The following is a 7,500-nucleotide window of genomic DNA, read 5'->3' on the forward strand; positions in this document are numbered from 1 at the left end:
CGCTCATCAGTCGTTCGTACCAACTTACCTGCCCAATTCCACTTCCTCTCTTTTACTGCTTCCACAATATCTTTCACTCTAGTCTGCTCTCTCACCCAACTTGCTCTCTTTCGGTCTCTCAGTGTTATTCCCATCATTGATCTCTCCATTCTCCTCTGTGCAGTCCTTAGCTTTGTTTCCATCGCCCTCGTCAGCTTCCAAGTCTCACATCCGTAGATTATTGCTGGTAGAATGCATTGGTTGTAAACTTTACGTTTCAAACATAAAAATAGAGAGCCTCTCAGGATTTTATTATACTTACCAAACATTTTCCAACCAATTGTAATGCGTCTTTTTATCTCGTTATCATGATCTTTCGTCACCTTCACCATCTGATCTAAATAATTATACTCTTCAACTTCCTCAAGACTCTCATCATCAATTACAATCTCTTTACTTTGAACTTTCGTGTTGAACATTACTTTGGTTTTACTCTTATTCATTTTTAAACCTACTTTGATACTTTCTTTGTTTAGATCGCTCAGCATATCTTGCAAGTCGTCTGCTCTTTCTGAAATAAGAATGATGTCATCTGCAAATCTTAGGTGGTTCAAATATTCGCCATTAATCTTCAACCCTTTCTTTTCCCAACTCAATCTTCTGAAAATATCTTCCAAACAAGCTGTAAATAGTTTGGGTGAAATTGTATCGCCTTGCCGTACTCCTTTCTCGATTTTGATCTTTACTGTATCTTTATGAAGTCGAACTATAGCGGTACCTTTCGAATAAATCTTTTCTAAAACTCTTACGATCTGTTCGTTTGTACCCTGTTTGCATAGCGAGTTTAGTATTGCTATTTGTTCTACTGAATCAAAGGCCTTCTCGTAATCTACAAAAGCTAAACACAGAGGTATATTATATTCTGTCGTTTTCTCGATTAGTTGGTTTATTGCCTGCAAATGGTCTAGAGTTGAATATCCGCTTCTAAAGCCTGCCTGTTCTCTCGGTTGGTTTCCATCTAAAACTTGACTCAGTCTATTTGTAAGGATCTTGGAGAATACTTTATATACGTTTGATAGCAAGCTAATCGGTCGATAGTTACTAAGGTCCTTCTGGTCTCCTTTTTTATGAAGCAAAATCACTATAGCATTGCACCACGCATCCGGAACGCTCTCTTGACGTAAGCACTGGGTGTACAACTCAGCTAATTTAATATGAACTAATTCACCAGCGTCTTTCAGTAGATCTATTGATATACCATCTTCCCCAGGTGCTTTTCCTCTTTTCATAGTTTTTAGAGCAAATTCTACTTCTTCCTTTGTAATCTCTGGTACACTACTAACGTCTACACATGAATCTACTGACTCAACTACGGCCTTCGACGAGTAAAGCTCTTGGTAAAATTCTTCTACTCTTTTTACCATTTTGTCTCTACATTTAATTATTTCTCCATTTCTATCTTTCAAACATATCATCTGCTGCCTTCCTAAAGCATGTTTACGCTCGGTCACTTTAATACTTTTACCTTTCCGAATAGTTTCTTCTATTTCATCCATGTTTCTCTTTCTTTTCTCTAATCTCTGCCTTTTGTTGATAAGCTTGTTTAGTTCTACTCTTTCTATTTCGTCTCTACTGCTTTTAATCTGCATGTTCCTTCTTCTTTTAATTAGGTCATTTGTAGCTTTGGAGTATTTGTTTTCTCTAATGTTTTTTGTACTTCCTACTTTCTCTGCTGATTCCTTAATGATATTCACTAAATTCACATTGATATCTTCCACGCTGTCCTCGTTACTTCTTAGAGCTTCGAATCTATTTTTAATTTCTAACTGAAATTTCTTTTTATTGTCCTTAACCTTTGCAAGGCTTATTTTCCTTTTTAAAACTAGTTTATTTCTCTCGGCTCTGAAGTTGAATTTAGCTGTGCATCCTACCATTCTATGGTCACTACCTATGTTGACTTTATTTATCACCGTAACATTGCTAACGCTTTTGCTCTCATCTTCTAATATGAAGTCTATTTCGTTTTTTGTTGTTCCATTTGGACTTCTCCACGTCCATTTACGACCTACACGCTTTTGGAAGAAAGTGTTCATTATCCCCATATTGTAGTTCTCTGCAAAATTGACTAACATCTCACCTCTGTCATTTCTTTCACCTACTCCAAACTTCCCAATGCACGTCTCATCTCCCATCTTCTTCCCTACTTTAGCATTAAAGTCTCCTATTACCAAAGTGTACTTACTTTTTTCTTGATCCATTACTTGACTTAAATCATCATAGAAGGACTCAATTTCCTCGTCTGAACTCTGTGAAGTTGGTGCATAAACCTGAACTATTTTTAGAGTGTACCTTTTACACAGCCTAATCACAATCCAAGCTACCCTGTCCGATAAACTACTGAATTTGATTACGTTACCCGCAAACTCTCGGTTGATCAAGAATCCCACTCCACTAGATCTTTCTTTGTCCTTACCTCTATAGTAGAAGAGGTGGTGACCATCTTGTAATTGTATCAGCTTTTCTTCCGTTCTTCGGACTTCGCTCAGTCCTACGATGTCCCACTTGATGTTGTTTAGTTCTTCCATAAAACTCCAGTCTGTGGTCTTCTGAGAGACTTCTTACGTTGTAAGTATAGATCTTCATTTCCTTCATGTTGTTTAATGTCCAAGACTTGGATCTGCTTGGACAGTGCTTACTCACATTCGGTGGCACACTGCCCGTAAGCACACGAGGCAATGCGGTTGGACCTTTGGGTGACGATGATCCAACAGGAACGCCCGGTTTTCTTTTGATTGTGCTATTCATATTCATGTTGGCTATGAAGGGGGGTTGGCAGTAATCTCATCTCCTTGCCAACTGGTTTCTGGTGAGATATTTCTCTGGTGTCACCTTATTCATTATATTCGGTGAAGCCCTATTACTATAGGGTGCCCAATGGTCCACGCCGTCATTATGACGGTACCCCATATATCTATGAGGAATTTCCCTGTTTGCCATCAGGGACGTGTCAGTTAGCACACAGCTCAAACACACAGTATATATATATATATATATATATATATATATATATATATATATATATATATATATATATATATATATGTTGCAAGATGATTAACAGGAAGAGTCAGCCCTAAAGATGTCTAACGTCCACACGCACGCACGCACGCATGTGATGTGAGAAGGAACTCCAACGTCTCCAGGGAACTCTCATGGGACCCTCCATTGTGCTCGAATCTAACTCTCAGGGGACCCTTCTTTGTCATTGGACATGACCATGGTAAGACGAGCTAGGCATTTCAAACTACTTCCAAAAAACTGGCGAAACAATGGACACTTCTCCCTCTTCATTGCCATTCTACCAGATCAACACGCATAAAAAAAAAAAATCTTTATCACATATTTCTTTTATTACAAAGGATTACAAAGGCGGAGCATGCCGACAGGAGACCTTTTGATCCATATCTAGGTCGGATGCAAAAAAAACAACAACAAAAAACAACAACAACAACAACAACATATATACACATATATACATACATATACATACACATATGCATATATATATCATATTAATAATAAATTAAAACTATAATAATGTAAAAATAACAAATAAAATACATAAATAAATGCATAGGTATAGTTGCATAACAAACAAACAGGTAAATAGTAAATGATTATAAAGTGACATATAACTAATAATAAATGAAAACAGACAGACAAATTATAACAAAACAAAAACAAATAATATAACATAAATTATAATCATTACAGCATCTTACTTAGGTATTTATCTAAATGATTCTTAAAGCTTTGAACTGAACTACATTGCACTACCTGTGCAGGAAGTTTATTCCATTCATTAACTACACGGTTGGCAAAGTTGTTTCTACCTACTTCCAAATTGAATCTATTTCCGGACAGTTTGAGACCATTGTTTCTTGTCTGATTCTCATTCAATGTGAAAATTTGGTCACTTTTGATGTTGTCAATTCCCTTTAAAATCTTAAAGACCTGTATCAAGTCACCTCTGAGTCTACGCTTTTTTAGGGAAAACAGATTCATGTGCTTAAGTCGATTTTCGTATGATTTATTTTTGATATTTGGAATCAGTTTTGTGGCTCGCCGTTGTACTTTTTCCAGTCTGTCAATGTCTTTAATGAGATTCGGTGACCATACGGAAACAGCATATTCCAAATGTGGACGAACTAACGATTTATATAGCTTGTTAATGAGTGATGGACTTTTGAAATCAAAAGATCGCGCAATCAATCCCAGAATCTTATTTGCTTTCTCAGAGGCTGAAATACACTGCTTGGATGATTTGAGGTCGTTACTGATAATTACGCCGAGATCTTTTTCACTATCCACTTTTGTTAACGAATTTCCAAATAACTTGTAATCGTACTTACTGTTATTTTTACCTATGTGCATTACCTTGCATTTACTTGTGTTAAATTTCATTATCCACTTTTCAGACCATTGCTGTAATTGATCTAAATCTTCTTGAATATCTAATTGGTTTGAGTGATCATTTGCCACTCCGCACAGTTTTGTATCATCAGCAAATTTGGAGACAGTAGATTTTATTCCATGGTCTATATCTTTATGTTCTCTATCTTTTGTAAATCTTATGTAGATATCCCATGCAAGGATACTTAGTGACCAGACTCAGTCCGTGCATTGTAAATTATAGGTGTAAGGGTATAGGTGTAATAATGTATTATTATTTTGTTTAATGGTAACAGCCAAATCATACTGTGTATATAGGATTTGATAACCCTCCGATTTTTGTTCAGATGTTAATCTATGATTGTCTCACCAAAACTTCAATGTAAATCCTAACTACATATATCTATATATGTATATATGTATATATATATATATATATATATATATATATATATATATATATATATATATATATATATATATATATATATTTGACCTCGGCCGTACCACGTTTCAATTTCTATATGAGCCTCCACGGTTCTTCCGATGTTTATGGTTTAGAATTAAAGTGCATTGTGGTTGATAAAAATGTATATATATATATATATATATATATATATATATATATATATATATATATATGTATGTGTATATATATAATTATATGCATATGTATATGTATATATATGCATACACACACACACACACACACACACATATATATATATATATATGCATATATACATATATATGATATATATATATATATGCATATCTATCTATCTATATACATATACATATACATAGACCTATACATATATATGATTTGGATGATGGAGAACATAAACACAGGGGAAGACACGGAACCCTAAACATTCTAACGTTTCGTTCGCATAGAACTTCTTCAGTTTTCCGTACACTCTCCGAAAAAGTTCTACGCAAACGAAATGCTAGAGCGTTTAGGGTTCCGAGCCTTCCCCTGTGTTTATGTTCTCCATCATCCAAATCATTTGTCTAAAATACTTATCAATATATATATATATATATATATATATATATAATATACACACATATATATACATATATACACACACACACATATATATATATATATATATATATATATATATATATATATATATATATATATATAATAAATATACAAGCGACCTTCGGTGGTAACTAACGTCACAGCTTTGGCCTGCGGCGCTAGGAGCTCGCTTCGCTCGCACTTTACTTGGTAAACTAAGATACTCTTCCCTTGAGCCAGAATATTTGTAATCAGGATTGTCCTTTAATAGCTCAACAAACTTTCGAACTATACGTTGGAAAGCATTCATCATAGCTATTCTAGGTTTTAACCTTTTTATGTTTTTGTACAATTTTGGAAATAATTCCATATGTTCATCTTTAAGGCCACGGGACAATATCTTATTACGATAAACCTCTTGTCTTTCTGTTCCCTTTGTCTTTAGTAACCCACATCCAATAATGCTTCTGTCGTTTTCTCTCCAAAGCTAAAGCTGATTTGCCGTCGTTGGACATGTTGTAGTAGCAAGACAAACAAATTCTATGACAGCTATACGCTTTTTCTTCAATGTCTTCTTTATTAGCTGGTAAACTAAGATACTCTTCCCTTGAGCCAGAATATTTGTAATCAGGATGATCCTTTAATAGCTCAACAAACTTTCGAACTATACGTTGGAAATCATTTATCATAGCTATTCTAGGTTTTAACCTTTATATGTTTTTGTACAATTTTGGAAATAATTCCATATGTTCATCTTTACGGCCACGGGACAATATCTTATACGCCCATTCTTCAAAATGTCGGGAAACATAGTACCTTGATCAATTCTGTTGGCTCGGCCGGGGGCTTGGCTGCGCAAACAGCGGCCTACGGCCGCAGCTTTCCGCGCTCAAATCCCTCGTTTTCCCCTTCGGCCTCGGCCTCGGGGCGAAACCCCAACACGGGATCCCCAGCACGAAGAAGAACGCAAAGAAGAACGCGAAGAAGAACGCGAGGAAGAAGAACGCGAAGATGAACACGAAGAAGAACGCGAAGAACACGAAGTAGAATGAGAAGAAGAATACGAAGAAGAACGCGAAGAAGAAGAACGCGAGAAATAAGAACGCAAAGAAGAACGCGAAGAAGAAGAACGCGGAGAAGAACGCAAAGAAGAATGCGAAGAAGAACGCGAAGAAGAACGCGAGGAAAAACGCGAAGAAAAACGCGAGGAAGAAGAAGAAGAAGAAGAAGAAGAAGAAGAAGAAGAAGAAGAAGAAGAAGAAGAAGAAGAAGAAGAAGAAGAAGAAGAAGAAGAAGAAGAAGAAGAAGAAGAAGAAGACAATATCTTATACGCCCATTCTTCAAAATGTCGGGAAACATAGTATCTCGATCAATTCTGTTGGCTCGGCCAAAAACTGACAAAAGTTCCAGTACGAAAAAGAACGCGAAGAAGAACGCGAGGAAGAAGAACGCGAAGAAGAACACGAAGAAGAACGCGAAGAAGAACACGAAGTAGAATGAGAAGAAGAATGCGAAGAAGAACGCGAAGAAGAACGCGAAGAAGAAGAACGCGAGGAAGAAGAACGCGAAGAAGAACGCGAAGAAGAACGCGAAGAAGAAGAATGCAAAGAAGAACGCAAAGAAGAATGCGAAGAAGAACGCGAAGAATAACGCGAAGAAAAACGCGAAGAAGAACGCGAGGAAGAAGAAGAAGAAGAAGAGGAAGAAGAAGAAGAAGAAGAAGAAGAAGAAGAAGAAGAAGAAGAAGAAGAAGAAGAAGAAGAAGAAGAAGAAGAAGAAGACGATATCTTATACGCCCATTCTTCAAAATGTCTGGAAACAGTACCTCGATCAATTCTGTTGGCTCGACCAAAAACTGACAAATGTTCTAAATTGAGTGAAGTTTATTTTTAATTATATATATATATATATATATATATATATATTTATACATGTATATATATATATATATATAAACATATGTATATATATACATATATATAAACATGTACATATATATATATATATACATGTATATATATATATATGTATATATATAT

This window comes from Oratosquilla oratoria, chromosome 35 (assembly GCF_046742065.1).
Source record: "Oratosquilla oratoria isolate Oo_2021 chromosome 35, ASM4674206v1, whole genome shotgun sequence".
NCBI classification, from domain to species: Eukaryota; Metazoa; Arthropoda; class Malacostraca; order Stomatopoda; family Squillidae; genus Oratosquilla; species Oratosquilla oratoria.